The following is a 20,579-nucleotide window of genomic DNA, read 5'->3' as shown; positions in this document are numbered from 1 at the left end:
AATCCTGCCTCTCAGAATCTTCTCCATCAACTTACCAACCACTGAATTAAGACTCACTGATCTCTAATTCCCTGGGCTATCTCTACTCCCTTTCTTGAATAATGGAACAACATCTGCAACCCTCCAATCCCCTGGAACCTCCCCTGTCCTCACTGATGATGCAAAGATCATTGCCAGAGGCTCAGCAATCCGCACCCTCACTTCCCACAGTAGCCTGGGGGACATCTCATCCGGTCCCCGTGACTTATCCAACTTAATGCTTTTCAAAAGCTCCAGCACATCCTCTTTCTTAATGTCTATATGCTCAAACTTTTCAGTCCTCTGTAAGTCATTTCTACAATCACCAAGGTCCTTTTCCGTAGTGAATACCGAAGCAAAGTAATCATTAATTACCTCCTCTATCTCCTCCGCTTCCATACACACTTTTCCACTGTCACACTTGATTGGTCCTATTCTCTCACATTTTATCCACTTGCTCTTCACACTTGAAGAATACCTTGGGGTTTTCCTTAATCCTGCTCGCCAAAGCCTTCTCATGGTCCCTTCTGGCTCTCTTAATTTCATTCTTAAACTCCTTCCTGCTAGCCATATAATTTTCTACACCTCTATCATTACCTAGTTTTTTGAACCTTTCGTAAGCTTTTCTTTTCTTCTTGACTAGATTTTCAACAACCTTTGTACACCACGGTTCCTGTATCCCCCATCCTTTCCCTGTTTCATTGGAATATACCTATAACATGTTGGTCAGACACAGAAATACCATGAATATTTTGAGGAATTATTCCAAAAAGCACAGTTAATTTATTAGGTTGTAGATTAATTTTAAGTGCTTTGGAAATTGTTGAAAAAACAGACTTTCAGAACTGTTCCAATATAGAACAAGACCAAAACATATGTGTCAGTGTAGCTATCTCAGTTTTACATCTATCACAATGACTATCAGTATTAGAAAAGATGTTATTGCATTTGTTACATTGATAGCTAGGAGGGCCATTTTGTTGAAGTGGAAGGATACATCAGCTCCCACTTTGTCACAATGGTTCTCTCAAGTGATGCTATGTCTTAGTTTGGAGAAAATTAGAAGTTGAACCTTTATTTGATTTTGAGAAATGATGGGGCTCATTAGCTCGTTATTATCATTTGAGCTAATTGATATAACTTTTCCACGATCTAACTGTAAATTATTTTAGTATATTTTGTTTTCTTACTGGCGGTTTGATGTTTATTTTTAGAAGCTTTTTGTATGATGCATGACTCCGTGGTTGTACACCTAATGGGTTCTTTTTTTTCTTTCACTTTTCTGCGTAGTAGGTTTTTTTTGTTATCACAAAATTCTTTTTTCCATCTTTAAGGTAATGTCTTTTTTGAGACATTGTAAGTGTTGTTACTTCAATGCACTCATGTTATTTTTTCTGTATAATACAGGTGTCCCCCGCTTTTCAAATGTTCACTTTACGAAACCTCACTGTTACGAAAGACCTACATTAGTACCCTGTTTTCACTAACAGAAGGTGTTTTCACTGTTACGAGAAAAGCAGCGCGCAAAAAAAATCAGCGCACGATAAAAGGCAACGCACTGCGCGCCCCGAGCAGCCACCCTCCCCCGGATTCGGAACGGCATTGCAGCCGGCATTACTTAAACACGTGCCTGTGAGCAGCCGTTTGCAAGATGAGTTCCAAGGTGTCGGAAAAGCCTGAAAGATCTCCTAAGGGTGTTACACGTAGCGTAAAACTAGACATAATTAAGCGTTTTGATTGTGGTGAACGAAGTAAGGACTAAGTGAGTTTGGCTTGTGGAAGCTGACGAAGATGATGTTGAAGAGGTTTTGGCATCCCATGACCAAGAACTGATAGATGAAGAGCTGATGCAATTGGCAGAGGAAAGGATAACAATTGAAACCGAATGAGTAATGATAAAGTACGACTTTAATTTTGAAAGGGTACGTCGGTTTAGGGGATATTTGCAGGATGGTTTGAGTGCTTACAAAGAACTGTATGATAGAAAAATGCGCGAGGCTCAGCAGTCAAGCAAGCCTTCCACATCAGCCACTGCAGATGACGAACCTCAACCTTCGACATCGAGGCAGGCAGTCATAGGAGAAGATGAGCTGCCTGCTCTAATGGAAACAGACAACGAAATGACACCCCTGTGTCCCACCACCCCAACACCCACGCCGCGGACAGATACCGATTCGCAGAGAATGCAGCGGTAGCCAGGAGGCACAGAGCACATCTTTAAGAAAAAAGCCAAAATAAACATGCTAATTAATTAGGTGCCGCCCGACACATAATTGTTGGCCCAGATCAGAGGCGATGCAATCGGCAATCAGCACTCATCTGGGCCAACAATTACGCCCCGGGCGGCACCTAATTAATTAGCATGTTTATTTCGGCTTTTTTCTTAAAGATGTGCCGTGTGGCTCCTGGCTACCGCTGCATTCTCTGCGAATCGGTATTGGTTCGCCTGCCCGGAGGATGGGGGCCACTCCGACACACACCACCATCAGTGTGCTCCGTGCATTCTCAATTCCCGTAAGTGATACTACACTGTACATATATTATTTCTATTTTGTATCCGCCGTGTATTTTTACATGTTATTTGGTATGATTTGGCAGCTTCATAGCTTAAAGGTTACTGGAGAGCGTTTGCACCGTGTTTTTGCTGATGGCGCTTGCGTGAGATTTTCGCTATGGAGAACAGTTCAGTAATGATTGTGGAAAAATATTTCTACTTTATATAAGCTCTGTATTTATCATATCATTCCTGTTTTTACTGTATGTTACTGTTATTTTAGGTTTTACGTGTTATTTGGCATGATTTGGTAGGTTATTTTTAGGTCTGCGAACGCTCACAAAGTTTTCCCATATAAATAAATGGTAATTGCTTCTTCACTTTACAACATTCCGGCTTACGAACCGTTTCATAGGAATGCTCTACCTTCAGATGGCGGGGGAAACCTGTATAACAATAAAAAGATTTGAAAAGAAAAGGAATATACCTATGCAGAATGTCGCACAAATATCCCCTGAACATTTGCCACATTTCTGCTGTACAGTTCCCTGAGAACATCTGTTCCCAATTTATGCTTCCAAGTTCCTGCCTGATAGCTTCATATTTCCCCTTACTCCAATTAAACGCTTTCCCAACTTGTCTGTTCCTATCCCTCTCCAATGCTATGGTAAAGGAGATAGACTTATGATCACTATCTCCAAAGTGCTCTCCCACTGAGAGACCTGACACCTGGTTCATTTCCCAATACCAGATCAAGTACAGCCTCTCCTCTTGTAGGCTTATCTACATATTGTGTCAAGAAACCTTCCTGAACACACCTAACAAACTCCACCCCATCTAAACCGCTTGCTTTAGGAAGATGCCAATTAATATTTGGGAAATTAAAATCTCCCACCATGACGACCCTGTTATTATTACATCTTTACAGAATCTGTCTCCCCGATGTCCCTGTTACTATTGGGTGGTCTATAAAAACACCCAGTAGAGTTATTGACCCATTCCTGTTTCTAACTTCCACCCACAGAGACTCAGTAGACAATCCCTCCATAACTTCCTCCTTTTCTTCAGTCGTGACATTATCTCTGATCAGCATTGCCACACTCCCACCTCTTTTGCCTCCCTCCCTGTCCTTTCTGAAACATCTAAAGCCTGGCACTCGAAGTAACCATTCCTGCCCCAGAGCCATCCAAGTCTCTGTAATGGCCAAAATATCATAGCTCCAAGTACTGTTCCACGCTCTAAGCTCATCTGCTTTGTTCATGATGCTTCTTGCATTAAAATAGACACATCTCAAACCATCGGTCTGAGCTCATCCCTTCTCTATCACCTGCCTATTCTCCCTTTCATACTGTCTCTAAGCTTTCTCTATTTGTGAGCCAACCACCCCTTCCTCCGTCTCTTCAGTTTGGTTCCTACATCTCTGCCTGACTCTGCCTGACTCAGGCAGAGATTCAAATTTCAAAAGTTCAAAGTAAATTTAGTATCCAAGTATATCCATATCACCGAACACTCCTTTGAGAATCATCCTTTTGCAGGAATTCACAGCAGAACAAAGAACTGCAACAGAATCAATGAAAAAGTATGTACAAACAACCGATGTGCAAAAGATGCTGTTCATCGACTATAGCTCAGCATTTAATACCATCATTCTCACAATCCTGATTGAGAAGCTGCAGAACCTGGGCTTCTGTACCTCTTTCTGCAAATGGATCCTTGGCCTCTTAACTGGAAGACCACAGTCTGTGTGGGTTGGTGATAACATATCCCCCTCGCAGATGATTAACATTGACGCACCTCAGGGGTGTGTGCTTAGCCCACTGTTCTACTCTCTATATACTCATGACTGTGTGGCTAGGCATAGCTCAATTACCATCTATAAATTTGCTGATGATACAACCATTGTTGGTAGAATCTCAGGTGGTGACAAGGGGGCGTACAGGAGTGAGATATGCCAGCTAGTGGAATGGTGCCACAGCAACAACCTGGCACTCAACGTCAGTAAGGTGAAAGAGCTGATTGTGGATTTCAGGAAGTGTATGATGAAGGAAAACATACCAATCCTCACAGAGGGATCAGAAGTGGAGAGAGTCAGAAGTTTCAAGTTCCTGGGAGTCAAGATCACTGAAGATCTAACCAGGTCCCAACATATTGATGTAGTTATAAAGAAGGCAAGACAGCAGCTATACTTTATTAGGAGTTTGAAGAGATTTGGCATGTCAACAAATACACTCAAAAACATGGAGAGCATTCTGAGAGGCTGCATCACCGTCTATATGGGGGAGGGGGGCTACTGCACAGGATAGAAAGAGGCTACAGACGGTTGTAAATCTAGTCAGCTCCATCTTGGGCACTGCCCTACAAAGTACCCAGCACATCTTTAGGGAGTGGTGTCTCAGAAAGGCAGTGTCCATTATTAAGGACCTCTCGGACCCAGGGCATGCCTTTTTCTCACTGTTACCATCAGGTAGGAGGTACAGAAGCCTGAAGGCACACACTCAGCGATTCAGGAACAGCTTTTTCCCCTCTGCCACCTGATTCCTAAATGGACACTGAAGCTTTGGACACGACCTCACTTTTTAAAAAGTTTACAGTATTTCTGTTTTTGCACATTTTGAAAATCTTTTCAATGTAAGTAATTGATTTACTTATTTATTATTATTATGTTTTATTTTATTTATTATTATTTTTTCTCTCTCTGCTAGATTATGTATTGCATTGAACTGCTGCTGCTAAGTTAACAAGTTTCATGTCACATGCTGGTGATAATAAACCTGATTCTGATTCTGATTCTGAGTTGGAGTGATCTTGAGGTTTTAGCTCTGTGAGGCTTCAGTAAAGAAAGGCTTCAATCAGAGAAAAAAACAAAAACTCTAGGTTAAGTTTGTAACTTTATATCTGCTCAGTTAGGACAGTAGAGATGCCAGGCAGGATACTGAATGCTCCTCTTGCGAGATGTGGGAAGCCAGGGAGACCTTCAGTATTGCTGACGACTACAACTATGAGAAGTGCATCCAGCTGCAGCTTCTGATAGTCCATTTAAGGAGTTGGAGCTGGAACCAGACGAACTCTGGATCATTTGGGAGGCTGAGGGAGTGATAGATAGGACATATAGAGAGGTAGTTGTACCCAAGGAGCAGGACACAGGAAATTGGGTGGCAGTCAGGAAGGGAAGGGGTTAAAGAGCCAGTGCAGAGTACCCCCGTGGCCATTCCCCTCAACACCCTGTGGAGGGGGGTTGACCTAACAGAGGAAAGTCACAGTGGTCAGGTCTCTGGCACTGAGTCTGGCTCTGTGACTCAGAAAAGAAGGGGAAGAAGAGGGTAGCTGTGGTGATAGGGGATTTGTTAGTTAGGGGAATGGACAGGAGGTTCTATGGGTGAGAACGAGATTCCCAGATGGAGTGTTGCCTCCTGGGTGCCAGGGTCTGGGATATCTCGGATCGAGTCCTCAGCATTCCTAAGTGAGAGGGTGAACAGCCGGAAGTCGTGGTCCATGTAGGTACCAATGATGTAGGTAGGATGAGTGATGAGGTTCTGCACAGGGAGTTCAGGGAATTAGGTGCTAAGTTAATGGGCAGGACCTCCAGGGTTGTGATCTCAGGATTGCTACCCGTGCCACGTGCTAGTGAGGCCAGAACTAGGAAGATTATACAGTTTCATATGTGGCTAAGGAGTTGGTGTATGAGGGAGGGTATAATGTTTTTGAATCATTGATTCTCTTCCAGGGAAGGTGGGACCTGTACAGATGGGACAGTTTGCACCTGTACTGGAGTTTGTTAATGCTGCATTGTGGGATTTAAACGAGAGTTGCAGAGGGATGGGAACCAGAATGCCAGAACAGTTAGTGGAGTGGTTATGGAGACCGATGTTTGTAAGACCTCAGACAAAGTTATGAATCAAAAGGTTAAGCATTGTACAACTGGTGTCTTGAGCTGCATATATTTCAATACAAGAAGTATTGTAGGAAAGGAGGATAGGCTCAGGTCATGGATCAACACCCTGGAATTATGATGTTGTAGCCATTTGTGAGATTTGGTTGCAGGAGGGGCAGGACTGGCAGTTCAGTATTCAGGGATTCTGTTGTTTTAGATGTGAAAGAGCAGGAGGGATTAAAGGAGAAGGGGTGGTGTTACTAGTCAGGGAAAATGTCACGGCAGTGCTCAGTCAGGATGGACTGGAGAGGTGTTATGGGTTGAGCTGAGAAATAAGAAAGGTAAAACCACGTCAATGGGGTTATTTTACAGACCACCCAGCAGTCTGAGGGATTTAGAGGAATAAATTTGTAAAGGGATTGCAGACCGTTCCAAGAACCATAAGGTTTTTTTAGGAGGTGATTTTAACTTTCAACATATTGACTGAGAGTCCTAGAATGTAAGAGGACTAGATGGGATAAAATTTGTCAAACGTGCTCAGGAAAGTTTCCTTCATCAGAATGTAGAGGTCCCAGTGAGACAGTATGCAAACTGGATCTGCTATTAGGGAATGGGACAGGGCAGGTGACAGAAGTTTGTGTAAGGGAACACTTTTCAGCTAGTGACCACAATGTCATTAGTTTTAAAGTAAATTTGCAAAAAATTGGGCTGGTCTACAGGTTAATGTTCTAAGTTGGAAAAAGGCAAATTTGGATGGTATTGGGAATGATCTGGCAAGAGCGGATTGGGACAGTGTGAGGCCTTCAAAAATGAAATTTTGAGAGTACAAAGTTTGTATGTGCCTGTCAGAATAAAAGCTAAAGATAACCAAAACTGTGCACAATACTCCAAATTAGGCCTCACCAATATCTTATTCAACTTCAACATTGCATTCCATCTTCTGTACTCAATACATTGATTTACTAATGTCAATGTGCCAAAAGCTTTCTTTCCAATACTATCTACCTGTGATGCCACTTTCACCAAATTATGTACCTGCATTCCCAGATCCCTTTGTTCTACCACGCTCCTCAGTGCCCTACTGTCTAAGATCTACCCTGGTTGGTCCTATCGAAGTGCAAAACCTTGTACTTGTCTGCATTAAGTCCTGATGAAAGGTCTCGGCCTGAAACGTTAACTGTACTCTTTTTCATAGATGCTGTCTGGCCTGCTGAGTTCCTCCAGCATTTTGTGTGTGTTGCTTGGATTTCCAGCATCTGCAGATTTTCTCTTGTTTTAAATTCTATCTGCTATTTTTCAGCCCATTTTTGCAGCCCCTCTGCAAGCCGTGATAGCCTTCCTCACTGTCCACTACACCCACAATCTTGGTGCCATCCACAAATTTGCTGATCCAGTTAACCACATTATCATCCAAATCATTGCCATTGAGGAATAGCAATGGACCCAGCACCGATCCCTGAATGCCAAATGACTGAATCTTCTTGTCCAGCCTCCCATGTGGGACCCTGTCTAATGCCTTACTGAAGTTCATGTATACAACCTTCATTGCCTTGCCTTCATCCACTTTGCTGGTAATTTCCTTGAAAAACTCTTTAAGATTGGTTAGACATGACCCATGTTGACTATCCTTAATCAGCCCATGTCTATCCAAATACTTATATGTCTAGTCTTTTAGAATATCTTCCAATAACTTTCCCACAACTGATGTCAGAATCGCCATCCTGGCTTCTGCTTAGTGCCTTTTTAAACAGTGGAACAACATTGGCTATCCTCCAATCCTCTGGTACTCTCCTGTTGCTAAGGATGTTTGAAATATCTTTGCCATGGGCTCCGGCAATTTCTGCATTTGCCTCCTTTAGGATCCCAGGGAACAGCTTGTCAGATCCTGAGGATTTATCCCCCCTGATTTATCTCTGGGTGGCAAACACCTCCTCCTCTGTAATCTGTACGAGGTCTATGAGGTTGATGCTGCTTTGCCACTTCTATAGACTCTGTATCCATCTCCCAAGTAACTACAGATGCAAAGAATGCATATAAGGTCTCCCCTATCTGTTTTGGCTCCACATATGGATTGCCATTCTGGTCTTCCAGAGGACTAATTTTGTTCCTTGCTTTTAACATACCTGTAGAATCTCTTAGGATTCTCCTTCACCTTGTCTGCTAGAGCAACTTAATTCACTTTACATGAAAGTACCAGACATCCCACCTCTCCCGGAAGTTCCGAGAGTCTCCCGCATATTGATAGTGGCTCCCTGATGCCTGCAAATTATATACAATATCATGGAAATCAGTTGTTTTGAGAGCAAGTGAGCGAGAGCAAGCAAGCGAGAGCGGCCACGAGAGAGAGAGAGGGCGCCATTGCAGAGTGTTCCAAAAAAAAATATAAAACATACGTCACCCCAGACTGCACTAAAGTGTACCCCTGCCTAATAGAGGTCAAAATAATGACAGTGTTGCTCACTGCACTGTTTGCAACAGTGACTTTTCTATTGCCCATGGTGGGTTAAGACTGTAAAAGACATGTTGAGGTGAGTTTAACAGGTGTCATTCATTCATTAGCATAGCTAACGTTATTTAAACTAGCTGGCTAGTTGCTAAGGAGCTACTCTATTGCAGACATCCCACCTCTCCCGCAAGTTCCGGGAGTCTCCTGTAAATTGATGGTGCTACCTCCCTGAAATGAGTTTTTGTAGGGTGGGATGTCTGAAGTATCTACCTACAGGGAAGATGTAAACAAGGTTGAAAGAGTACAGAGAAAATTTACAAGGATGTTGCTGGGTCTGGAGGACCTGAGATATAAGGAAAGATTGAATAGGTTAGGACTGTATTCTTTAGAATGTAGAAGATTGAGAGGAGATTTGATGGAAGTATGAGGGGTATAGATAGAGTAAATGCAAGCAAGCTTTTTCCACTGAAGTTGGGTGGGACTACAATCAGAGGTCATGGGTTAAAGGTAAAAGGTGAAAAGTTTAAGGGGAACAAGAGGGGAAACTTCTTCATGCAGATTGTGGAATGAGCTGCCAGCACAAGTGGTGCATGCGAGCTCAATTTCATAGTTTTAAGAGAAGTTTGGATAGGCACATGGATAACAGGGATATAGAGGGCGATAGTCCCATGCAGGTCAGTGGGAGTAGGTAGTTTAAATTGTTTCAGCATGGACTAGATGGGCCGAAGGGCCTGTTTCTGCACTGTACTTCCCTATGCCTACGACTCTATAAAATGTGATAGCCATTCTGACCATAACAAGATGCCAGGAACAGCAGGGTATTATGTGACACAATCATCTATTTCTGTGAGGTTCCATGGGGGGAAGGTAAGGAAGAACTCCCCAATTCTTCTTCAGAATATTTTCATGAGACCATTTGAATCCATATGTAGAGTCAGGGGTTCGTGGCAGCTCACATCAGCATACAGACCCTACTAATATTCCAAGTACAGTACATCAATGAGAAAGGGACTGGGCTGTCTGTGTAAAGCAGAAAATACAGAGAGCCAGTGCCTGGCACTGCTCTGAAACACCTTGAGGACTTAAACAGTGGGGGTTGGGGGGGGGGTCATCATCCTATCAATATAAACCACAAACCAGAGACAACAGGAGCATTTTCTAACCCTGATTACCGACCTACCTTTCCTTTCTCCTCCCACGCCTTGTTTTCTAAGATGGTGAACTGCAATTAATTATTGAGGCTAGAGTGTGGGCTCCCAGAGGAAGTGGCCTCTGCAGCACAGCTGAATGCTGATAAACACACAAATCATTTACTCAGATCGTGGAGCCTTGGGCAGGGTTTTCCTCCCTGAAAGTGTCCTCTTGAATATCTTAGCTCTGCAGCTTGTCCCCATGAGGGATGTGTCTGTTCAATCCTGCCTTTGTTTCTCTTCTCGCTTCCCGTCTCTGAGCCCCACGGCTCTGACCTCTTGCGGCAGCAGAAGAATCAACAAGAGGTCCCGGAAGCAAAGGGCTGGAGGAAAACCACGCAGCTGCAACAGGATGTTTGTACAAACAAACAGGATTGTGTATAAAGAACATGTACTTGTCTCACACAAAACCCTGTTCTATCAACAGGACGGTCCGATAGACAACCAGGTATGCGTTCAGTCTGCTGGGTAAATGCTCCCACACTGGGCATGTATACACGAACTTCAGTGGGTCTGAGAAACGTTCAAAAGAAGAACAGTTCCCTACTGAACACTGACCCATTCTCCAGACACTATATTCTTTAATACTTCCATCCTTTTCCTTCCACACTTCCTTCACAGTTCATAGAATGTCGGCACCCTAACCCCCTTGTTTTAGACGGTAATTTTAGAATTAAGCCTATTGGCCAGTCAAATCTGCTCTACTCAGCCGCAATCTTCTGCCTTTCCCAAGTGTCCCTTCATGCCCTGACCAGTCAGGGACCTATCAACCTCTGCCTTACATATACATAAAGGCTGCCTGGACAGCTGACAGTGGCAATGAGTTCCACAGATTCTCTTCTCTCTGTTTTAACAAATTCCTCTTTACCTCTGTTCCAAACCGATGCCCCTCTATTCTGAGCTGTGTCCTCTGGTCTTAGACTCTCCCACCATAGGAAACATCCTCTCTACATGCATTCTGTCAGGGCCGTTCACTATTCAATAGGTTTCAATGAGGCCACCCCTCATTCAACACACACAAAGTGCTGGTGAACGCAGCAGACCAGGCAGCATCCATAGAAAGAAGCACAGTCGACGTTTCGGGCCGAGACCTTTCATCAGGACTAACTGAAAGAAGAGATAATAAGAGATTTGAAAGTGGGAGGGGGAGGGGGAGATCCAAAATGATAGGAGAAGACAGGAGGGGGAGGGATGGAGCTAAGAGCTGGAAAGTTGATTGGCAAAAGGGATACGAGGCCGGAGAAGGGAAAGGATCATGGAACGGGAGGCCAAGGGAGAAAGAAAGGGGGAGGGAGCACCAGAGGAAGATGGAGAGCAGGCAAGGAGTTATTGTGAGAGGGACAGAGAGAAAAAAGGACAAAAATAAAAAAAAATAAATAAGGGATGGGGTACAAAGGGCAAGTGGGGCATTAACGGAAGTTAGAGAAGTCAATGTTCATACCATCAGGTTGATGGCTACCCGGATGGAATTATAAGGTGTTGTTCCTCCAACCTGAGTGTGGCTTCATCTTTACAGTAGAGGAGGCCGTGGATAGACATGTCAGAATGGGAATGGGTTGTGGAATTAAAATGTGTGGCCATTGGGAGATCCTGCTTTCTCTGGCAGACAGAGCGTAGGAAATGATCTCCCAGCCTACGTTGGGTCTCGCCAATATATAGAAGGCTGCATCAGGAGCACCGGACACAGTATATCACCCCAGTCGACTCACAGGTGAAGTGTCGCCTCACCTGGAAGGACTGTCTGGGTCCCTGAATGGTAGTGAGGGAGGAAGTGTAAGGGCATGTATAGCACTTGTTCTGCTTACAAGGATAAGTGCTGGGAGGGAGGTCGGTGGGGTGGGATGGGGAGGACGAATGGACAAGGGAGTCACATAGGGAGCAATCCCTGTGGAAAGCAGAAAGGTCGGGGAGGGAAGGATGTGTTTGGTTGTGGGATCCCGTTGGAGGTGGTGGAAGTTACGGAGAATTATATGTTGGACCTGGATGCTGGTGGGGTGGTAGGTAAGGACAAGGGGAACCCTATTCCTAATGGGGTGGTGGGAGGATGGGGTGAGTCCTTCCAGGTGAGGTGACACTTCACCTGTGAGTCGGCTGTTGTAATATACAGCGTCCAGTGCGGCCTTCTATATATTGACGAGACCTGACACAGACTGGGAGACCGTTTCGCTGAACGCCTACGCTCTGTCCGCCAGAGAAAGTAGGATCTCCCAGTGACCACACATTTTAATTCCGCGTCCCATTCCCATTCTGATATGTCTATCCACGGTCTCCTCTACTGTCAAGATGAAGCCACACTTAGGTTGGAGGAACAACACCTTATATTCCGTCTGGGTAGCCTCCAACCTGATGGCATGAACATTGACTTCTCTAACTTCCATTAATGCCCCTTCTCCTGTTCTTACCCCATCCCTTATTTGTTTGTTTGTTTGTTTATTTATTTATTATTTTTTACATTTTCCTTTTTTTTCTCTCTCCCTCTTTTTTCTCTCTCTGTCCCTCTCACAATAACTCCTTGCCTGCTCTCCATCTTCCTCTGGCACTCCCTCCCCCTTTCTTTCTCCCTAGGCCTCCCATCCCATGATCCTCTCCCTTCTCCAGCCTCGTATCCCTTTTGCCAATCAACTTTCCAGCTCTTAGCTCCATCCCTCCTGAAGCACCTTCAATTACTCCAAAAGACTGAGGTTTGGTAAAATACTGAAAGGCTTTTATTCGCTGTACAATACGACCTCCACAGTGAGTGTCTGCCCCCGGACTGAGGGGGGGGGGGGCAAGGCGAACACCTTTATACAGGATTCTGTGGGAGGAGCCACAGGGGCAGTCAGCAGAGGGGCATGTCCAGACAGGTAACCGAGTTACAACATATATACATGGTTTACCACATTCACCCCTCCTCTTTTTAAAAAGAGTCCTGCGGGGTGAAGTGACTGACAATATTTACAAGAAGTATATTTACAGGTTAAGTCTATCAGGTGGTCGAGTCCGTTGCTGTGATCTACGTAGCACCGGCGATGGCGGTTGTGCTGGCTCCGGCCTGACTTCAGGTGCCAGCACGTTAGGCGTCGGTAATCCCTCGTGTGTGTGCGTCGTGCCCGGTATGGGAGTGTCGTGTGGTGTCTGTATAGGGTTTGGGGTGCACGGTGTCTTGTAGGTACATACATTGGTGGGTACGGGGTCAATAATCACCACAGAGTGTTCAGGGTAGGGGCCCGGAGCTCCTACGGGCGCCAGGTCGCGGATGGAGACCGTGTCCTCCCGCCCATCAGGTAAAACCACGTAGGCATACTGGGGGTTCGCATGAAGTAAGTGAACCCTCTCGACTATCGGGGAGTATTTATTGCTCCTCGCATGTTTCCGGAGCAGCACTGGCCCCGGGGACGTCAGCCAAGATAGTAGGGTGGTTCCAGTGGTCGATTTTCGGGGAAAAGAAAAGAGCCACTCATGAGGGGTGGCATTGGTGGCTGTGCATAACAGGGAGCGGATGGAGTGGAGTGTCTCGGGAAGGACCTCCTGCCAGCGGGAGACCGGCAGTCCCTTTGACGTGAGGGCTAAGAGTGTGGCTTTCCACACCGTGCCATTCTCCTTCTCTACCTGTCCATTCCCCCGGGGATTATAGCTCGTGGTCCTACTGGTTGCAATTCCCCTAGCCAGTAGATATTGGCGCAGCTCGTCACTCATAAACGTGGACCCTCTGTCACTGTGGATATAGCATGGGTATCCGAACAGAGTGAAGAGCTTGCGCAGGGATTTTATAACTGACGTGGTAGTGGTGTCGGGGCAGGGGATGGCGAAGGGGAACCGCGAGTACTCGTCAATTACGTTAAGAAAGTACACATTGCGGTCGGTGGAGGGAAGGGGGCCCTTAAAGTCAACACTCAGTCGCTCAAAGGGGCAGGTGGCCTTGATGAGTGGTGCCTTTTCGGGTCGGTAGAAGTGCGGTTTGCACTCTGCGCAGACTTGGCAGTCCCTGGTCATCATCCTGATCTCCTCAAGGGAGTAAGGCAGGTTCCGGGCTTTCACGAAGTGGAAAAGCCGGGTGACTCCCGGGTGGCAAAGGTCTACATGTAGGGCGTATAGCCGGTCGATCTGCGCACTGGCGCATGTTCCCCGGGATAGGGCATCGGAGGGCTTGTTGAGCCTCCCAGGCCTGTACATGATGTCATAGTTGTAGGTGGAGAGTTCGATTCTCCACCTCAGAATTTTATCATTTTTGATTTTGCTCCGCTGCTGATTATTAAACATGAATGCAACTGAGCGCTGGTCAGTTAGCAGGGTGAACCTTTTGCCGGCAAGATAGTGCCTCCAGTGCCTTATAGCTTCCACTATGGCCTGGGCCTCTTTCTCTACCGCAGAGTGCCGAATTTCAGGGCCTTGAAGGGTACGGGAGAAGAACGCCACTGGTCTTCCTGCCTGGTTGAGGGTAGCAGCCAGCGCAAAGTCGGAGGTGTCACTCTCTACTTGGAGGGGAATGGCCTCATCCACCGCATGCATTGCTGCTTTGGCAATGTCCCCTTTTATGCGGTTGAAGGCCGCGTGGGCCTCGGCAGAGAGGGGGAATGTGGTGGACTTGACCAGGGGGCGGGCCTTGTCTGCATAGTTACAGACCCATTGGGCGTAATATGAAAAGAAGCCCAGGCACCTTTTGAGGGCTCTGAGGGTATTGGGAAGAGGGAGTTCCAACAAGGGGCGCATACGGTCGGGGTCAGGGCCAATGACTCCATTCTCCACGACACACCCAAGGATAGCAAGTTGGGTGGTCCCAAATACACACTTGTCCTTGTTATAGGTGAGGTTGAAAGATTTGGCCACTTGGAGAAATTTTTGGAGGTTGTTGTCGTGATCCTGCTGGTCGTGACCGCAGATGGTGATGTTATCCAGATATGGGAACATGGCCTTCAGTTGGTACTGGTCCACCATCCGGTCCATTGCCCTCTGGAAGACAGATACACCATTTGTGACACCAAAGGGGACGCACAGGAATTGATAAAGCCTGCCGTCCGCCTCGAAGGCAGTGTAAGGGCAGTCCTCCTGGCAGATGGAGAGCTGATGGTAAGCGGATTTTAGGTCTATGGTCGAGTACACCTTGTACTGTGCTATCTGATTGACCATATCTGCGATGCGGGGTAGAGGGTACGTGTCGAGCTGCGTGAACCTATTGATGGTCTGGCTATAGTCCACAACCATCCTATTCTTCTCCCTGTTCCAAACAACCACCACCTGCGCCCTCCAAGGACTTGTGTTTGCCTCAGTGACCCCCTCCCTGAGCAGCCGCTGCACCTCCGACTTAATGAAAGCTCGGCCCCCCGCACTGTACCTCCTGCTTTTAGTTGCCACAGCTTTACAGTCGGGGGTCAGGTTGGCGAACAGCGGTGGGGGAGGGATCCTGAGGGTGGAGAGGCCGCAAGTGGTGTCGGTAGTGTGGCAGTTGGCATGATGTTGGGTGGGATGCGCGGGTCGGTGTGTGTGTGTGTGGTCAGTAGCGGGGTACGTGACATATCTCTACAAAGCGGGATTTATGACAGTAATTGGCGGGAGGGGCCCATCATACTTCATTGTCACGCTTTTCAGGTGGCTCTGGAAGTCCAACCCCAACAGCACAGGGGCACACAGTTGAGGCAAGACCAGTAACGTAAAGTCCCGATATTCTGTGCCCTGCACCACTAGTGTCGCTACACAACCCCCCGGGATGTCTGTTGTATGCGACCCGGAGGCCATGGTGACCCTCTGACTTACCGGCCGTATCATGAGTCCACAATGCTGCACCGTGGCTGGGTGGATAAAACTCTCCGTGCTGCCTGTGTCAAACAGGCAGCTTGTCCTGTGCCCCTCCACCAGGATGTCCATCATTGACCTTGCGAGCTGGTGGGGAGCGCTTTGGTCGAGGGTCACGGAAGCCAGGGTGGGGTCGTTGTCTTGGTCCGGCATGGTGGGGTGCCCCATGAGCACCCGTTGGTCGTAGGCAGTGGGAGGTGGCGCCGACCAAGATGGCCGCCGCCATGTCTCGCACGTGGTGGCGGCGTACAGGGAAGATGGCGGCCCCCATGTCTCGCACGTGGTAGTGGCGTGCAGGGAAGATGGCGACCCCCACGTCTCGCACGTGGTGGCAGTGTGCAGGGAAGATGGCGACCCCCACGTCTCGCACGCGGCGCTGCTCGATCCCGCTCGCGGTTTTGACTTACAGACCTTGGTGAAGTGGCCCTTCATTCCACAGCTGGAGCAGGTAGCTTGTCGGGCCGGGCAGCATTTCCACGGGTGCTTCTCCAGACCGCAGAAGTAGCACTTCGCGGACTCAGGACTGGCGACAGCCGAGGTCGGTTTGCCAGCGGGTTGCGGGGTCTGCGGCACCCACGAGGCCATCGGGGGATCGCATGCCTGGAGACCCTCGGAGTTATGCAGAGCGGCCTCCAACGTATCAGCCAGCTCGATCGCCGAACTTAGGGTAAGATCGGCTTTTTCCAGCAGCCGCTGGTGCACGTACACTGACCTGGTCCCTGTAACGAAGGCGTCTCTCACTAGGAGTTCTGCATGCTGCACCGCCATCAGCTCCTGGCAATTGCAGGCTCGCACGAGCATCCGTAAGGCCTGGACGAACTCAGCACTCAATTCCCCGGGGCGTGTCGCTAAACGGTGCCGAGCATAGACGCTGTTTATCAGCCGCAGGTATTGTCTTTTGAGTGCGTTCATTGCGCCGTCGTAGTTCGGCTGGTCTCTGATCAGCGAATAGACCCGTGGACTGACCCTGGAGAGTAGAACTCTATGCTTCGCTACGGGGTCGGTCGCTTTAATCTCCTCTAGATACGCTTTGAAGCAGGCCAGCCAGAGTTCGAAAGCGTTTCCAGCTTCAGGTGTTTGCGGATTGAGGTCTAATTTTTCTGGTCTCAGGACCTGTTCCATGTTTTAAAACGTACAGCGAATAAAATTGAAGCACCTTCAATTACTTCAAAAGACTGAGGTTTGGTAAAATACTGAAAGGCTTTTATTCGCTGTACAATACGACCTCCACAGTGAGTGTCTGCCCCCGGACTGAGGGGGAGGGGCAAGGCGAACACCTTTATACAGGATTCTGTGGGAGGAGCCACAGGGGCAGTCAGCAGAGGGGTGTGTTCAGACAGGTAACTGAGTTACAACATATATACATGGTTCACCACACCTCCCCCTCCTGTCTTCTCCTATCATTTCAGATCTCCCCCTCCCCCTGCCACTTTCAAATCTCTTACTATCTCTTCTTTCAGTTAGTCCTGGTGAGGGGTCTTGGCCCGAAACATTGACTGTGCTTCTTCCTATGGATGCTGCCTGGCCTGCTGCATTCCACCAGCATTTTGTGTGTGTTGTTTTTCATATGACAAGCCTTTCAATCCTGGAATCATTTTCATGAACCCTCTTTGATCTATCTCCAGTTTCAGCATATCATTTCTAAGATAAGGGCCCCAAAACCATTCACAACACTCCAAGTGCAGCTTCACCAATGCTTTATAAAGTCTCAACTTTACATCCTTGCTTTTATATGCTAGTCCACTGGAAATGAATGTTAACATTGCTTTTGCCCTCCTTACCACCAACTCAACCTGCAAATTAACCCTTATGGAATCCTGCATACAGACTCCCAGGTCCCTTCGTGTCTCAGTGTTTTATATTCTCCGTCCATATAGAAAATAGTCAAACTTTTCATTTCTTCTACCAAAGTGCATGACCATACACTTCCTGACACTGTATTCCATCTGCCATTTCTTTGCCCATTCTCCTAATCTGTCCATGTCCTTCTGTAGCCTCTCTACTTCCTCAAAACTACCTGTCCCTCCACCTGCCTTCATATCATCTGAAAATTTTGCAACAAAGCCATTAACTCCACCATCCAAATCATTGACATATAACGTAAAAAGTCCCCTGTGGAACACCCCTAGTGACTGGCAGCCAGCCAGTGAAGGCTCCCTTTATGCCCACTCTTTACCTCCTGCCAATCAGCCACTGCTTTATGCATACTAGAAACCTTCCTGTAATACCATGGGCTCATAGCTTGTTAAGAAGCCTCATGTGTGGCACCTTGCCAAAGACCTTCTGAAAATCCCTAACATCACCCGATCCTCCTTTGTCTATCCCACTTGTTATTTCTTCAAAGAATTCCAACAGATTTGTCAGGCAAGACTTTTCCCTGAGGAAATATCCTGACTACGGCCTAGCTTATCATGTGCCTCCAAGTACCCCAAAACCTCACCCTTAACAATCAACTCTAGCATTTTCCCAACAACTGAGGTCAGACTAACTGGCTCATGGTTTCCTTTCTTCTGCCTCTCTCCCTTCTTGAAGAGTGGAGTGACATTTGCAATTTTCCAGTCTTCCAGAATCTAGTGATTCTTGAAAGATCATTACTAATGCCTCCACAATCTCTTCAGCCCCCTCTTTTAGAACCCTGGGGTGTTCACCATCTGGTCCATGTGACTTATCTACCTTCAGACCTTTCAGTTTTCCAAGAACCTTCTCCCTAGTAATGGTAACTTCACACTCTTTATGACCCCTGAAACTTGGAACTTCCACAATACTGCTAATTCACTGTATAGTGAAGACTGGTGCAAAATACTTATCCAGTTCATCTGCCATTTCCTTGTCCCCCATCACTGCCTCTCCAGCATCATTTCCCAGTTGGTCCGACGTCCACTACACCTCTCTTTGACACTACGTATCGGAAGAAACTTTTGGAATCCTCTTTAATATAACTGGCTAGCTTACTTCATATTCCATCTTTACCTTCTTAATGACTTTTTTTGTGTCAAGAGCCAACCCATTGGATTGTACTAAATTCTCTGCACAGAATGTAGTCTTCGCTACCCTGGGGGGACCCAGATGCTAGCTGGGAGAATGCTTTATGTGAAATATTCATTACATTCTGCAAGTGTGATCACAAGTTTGTAGTTAATCCTCCATCTCTCTTCCACTTTGTCTGCAGCCTCTGCCGTGGTTCAGTTTAACCTTTCAATTAGACATTTTGACAATTAGGACTGGAATGCAGCGCCATCGATGTGAAATTGTCACCCTTACATCTGTAGCTTTAACATAAGCAGCTGGGAGGAAATTACCCCTTCTCCAAGACCATTTTTTGTTCTTTCTTTCCCATTCCACGTTGCTTTGCTGTGTTCTGCTATTTGTTATTTAATCTCTATTGCCTTCCACTTGATCACAAACCTTATCACAGACTTCATCTCCCTTCACTTGTGTCCTTGTTTGAAACAATCTCATTTCTTTGTTCCGCTGAAGGGTCATCAACCCAATGCACTCTCTCCCAACAGATTGCTGCCCGAAATGTGACTATTCCCAGAATTTGCTCTTGTTTTAGATCTCTGGATTTTCATTTGAGATACAGCAAACACTTTGCCTGCTTCTCTGTCAATCTACGTACCTGCTCTTATTTTGCTGTCTGCTGCTAGCAGAGAGCTGTTGGTTGAAGTGAAAATTGAACCATATCAATGGTCACGATGTTCTTTCCTTACACGCTGCAGTAATAACATATATGTTATTAAATTGAAATGAGTCGAGCTGGGGAGAGCACACTAACAGTGATTGTCTCTGAGTAATGGCTTTGAGATGTAGAGGGAGAGCTAGGCTCAGTGCAGTACACTACACACATTAATCAGCTCTGACAGCCTCTGTACCTCTCCTCATAAATGAATAAATGGAAACAATAGAAAGAGCGAGTGCTCGATGCTGTCTTCCGGCTCCCACTACACTGGCTGACGGGACATTGGTTTAACCAGAGCTGGCAACTAGTTACTCATCTTGCACAGTTTGTGTCACTGAGGCTGGTCTTTGCCTTTTTGAAAATTTGGACAGACTAACTGATAGCAAAACACTAGAGGAAAATCAGCAGGTTAGGCAGAATCTATGGAAATGAATAAATAGTCTATGTTTCAGGCCTAGACCTTTCTTCAGGGCTGGAAAGGAAGGGGGAAGACACTGGGATCAAAAGATGGGGGAGGGTAAGGAGGGTAATCTAGAAAGTGATGGGTGGCAAAGGGAAAGGGCTGGAAAAGAGGAAATCTGACAGGAGGAGAGAGTGGACCACAGGCGAAAAGGAAGCGGGAGGTGTGGAGAAAAGGCAAGAAGCCAGGGCGCAGTATAGAAGAAGAGGGAAGGAGGAAGCATTTTGTGCGTATTTCTCTGGCTTTCTTGCACCTGCTGAATCTCTTTTGTTTAAGATAAGTCGATAGCTTGTGCTAGAACATCCTCTGTGCCAGGCCTGATTCTTCAGAAAACAAAGCTTAACAATTTGCTGTCAGCCGAGAGCTGAGGGGTCAGAGGTTGTGAGGGATGAGGAACCCCGGGGGGGAGGGGGCGGGGGTGTATATGATTCTATGTGTTTGCTGTCTTTGTCAGCTGTACACCTTCTGCCCCTTCCCCCATTGCGTCAGTGAGAACAAGTTACTTTGCTTTGAAAGTGTGGAAGTTTTTAGACACAATGCCCTATCCCTTCCCCATTTGCAGGAGCCAAGTGTGTTTTCCATCATATTGGCTCTCCAATGATCAGCTGTTCTCTCGGCTCCCTGACCCAGACTGTTCCGGGTTGTATGGTCT

This window comes from Mobula hypostoma, chromosome 20, assembly GCF_963921235.1.
Source record: "Mobula hypostoma chromosome 20, sMobHyp1.1, whole genome shotgun sequence".
NCBI classification, from domain to species: domain Eukaryota; kingdom Metazoa; phylum Chordata; class Chondrichthyes; order Myliobatiformes; family Myliobatidae; genus Mobula; species Mobula hypostoma.
This window is presented reverse-complemented; position numbering follows the sequence as displayed.